The sequence below is a fragment of the Elephantulus edwardii genome, unplaced genomic scaffold (genome assembly GCF_000299155.1).
Source record: "Elephantulus edwardii isolate Elephantulus edwardi_28Jun2011 unplaced genomic scaffold, EleEdw1.0 scaffold00177, whole genome shotgun sequence".
NCBI lineage: Eukaryota > Metazoa > Chordata > Mammalia > Macroscelidea > Macroscelididae > Elephantulus > Elephantulus edwardii.
This window is the reverse complement of record NW_006399927.1, coordinates 1668857-1671242: the sequence shown is the minus strand read 5'-3', so window position 1 is coordinate 1671242 and position 2386 is coordinate 1668857.

Genomic DNA, 2386 nt, shown 5'->3' with positions numbered 1-2386 from the left:
TCCTAGGTCCATGATCCACCTTGAGTTGGTTTTTGTGTATTCCATTTTCAACTGGATGGAATATTTGCCATTTGTCATCCTAATCTTGTATTTGTGCAGTGTCACTGACAAAAGTTAATATGTGCTCCCTTCTACCCGAGGGATTCCTGCAATTCTGTAATGATGAAATTAATCTATAAACGTGGTCTCTAAAAGCACCGCCGGGCCTGGTTCTTTCAACGAAAGTCATTGAGAAATGGGAAAGATCTGTTGACTTCATTATCATTATCTAAATGGACACAAATGCAACAGACTGAAAATATTCATCCTTCCCAGAAATGATAAGAATCAAAGGGCTACCATTTGCATATTTAACTGTAATGGTGCACAGAGACCTAATTATTAAGCAGAGGTTATAGCCACTTCACATCTTTTTGGCCTTTGTATAGATATTAGAGATGACTAATCTTTCTAAATACTTTCATGTTTCAAGTCTGGGAGAATATTTTGGTCCATTAACCCACTCAGAAATCATGACACAAGTTCAAGTATACCTTCATTCCTTTCAAATTGTTATCAATGTTCTTAGATGCCATAAAATTAATTGTACCTCATAGCAACCCTTTGAGCAACAGATCTGAGTCCTCTATCCTGCACCACACTTACAATCTCTTTCATGTTCAAGTCTACTATTGCAGTCACTGTGTCAATCCACATGGTTGAGATATTCCTCTTTTTTGGTGAACATCCACCTTTCCAAGTGTGATGTCTCTTTGTAAGGAATAGTCTCTCCTAGCAATATGTCCAAAGTATATGAGATGAAACTTCATCATCCTTGACTTCAATGAACACTCTGGCTGCACTTTTTCTAAGATGTATCTGTTTGTTCTTTTGCCAGTCCATGGCAACGATATTTTCCAACATCTCAAATATAAGGCATCAATTCTTCTATCATATTTATACATTGTCCAGCTCTCAGATGTGTAACAAATAGTTGAAAAGACCATGGCCTGGATCAGATCCACCTTAGTCTTCAAACTGACATCATTGCTCTTTAGTTTTTTAAAGAGGTCCCTGAGAGTGGACTTGCCCGAAGTAATACATCTCTCAATCTCTTGACTGCTGATACCAAGGATGTTGGTTGTGGATTCAGGTAAGATGAAATCATTGACAGTTTCAGCCCTTTCTCCATCTATTATGATATTGGATATTGGTCTAGTGGAAAGACTTTTGTTGTCTTGATGGTGAGAGCTAATCCATAAAGTGCAAGTCAAATAGTGCAGACTTGTCTAGGCAGTGTCTTTACTTTCAGAAAATATTAAACTTTCATTGACCTCATACTGTGTTCTAGGTAAATGACTCCTTTATATACAACATCTCTTTTAATTATCATATTCTTATATTATTATTGTTGTTGTTATATGCTGTCAAGTTGACTACAAGTCATACTAACCCTATGAACAGTAGTTCTTAGAAAAGACCTAATATTTGGGAAAGTACTAGGCGAGATAAAGAAAGAAAGGAAGATCCTCAAGGAGGTGTATTGACACAGTGACTGCAACAATGGGCCCAAACATCTCTGAGACAGTGAGGATGTAGGAGGCTAGGGCAAGCTAGTCTCAGATGCATTATTCTTAAGGTCACTATGGAGATAGTACACTTGACTGCATCGAACAATATTTAAAAAATATTCATTATAAAACTCATTCATTCATTGAACAAACATTTACTGATATACTATTGGATACTTGCCAAGCATAATGAACAAAATAACTTTATCAGTGAGATTTCCTGGGGGATTTATTCATATTTAGAAGGACTTCAGATGAAGATTTTTTGTTAACAATTAACAAAAATTTCCTAAAGGAAGCAGGTTGCAGGCTGTTATTGTTGAATGATGTGGAATCAACCCCAAGGACTGATTGACCCACAGGGTTTTTGTTCACCAATATTTTGAAAATATATTGCCAGGCCCTTCTTTTTAGTCCTTCCTAGTTTGGAAGCTTTGCCGAAACCTGTTCAGCATTACAGCAACACAGAAGCCTCCACTGACAGACAGGTGGTAGCTGCACATGAAATGCACTGGCACAGGAGATGCTCATGCCTGGATTTTCCACATGGAAGTTAGGTTTTCTACCATTCAATAAGCATTGCTGATAAGGTAAGAGAAGGAAATAAAAGGTATCCAAATTGGCAAAGAGGAGGTAAAATTATCTCTCTATGCAGATGATATGGTAGTATACTTAAAAAACCCTAAAGATTCTGCAAGAAAACTACTGGTCATAGTTGACCAATTCAGCAAAGTGGCAGGATACAAGCAGATATATTCACACCTATGTTGATTGAACCTTTGTTCACAATAGCAAAAGTTGGAAACAACCTAAGTTCCCATAAAAAAATAAACGGA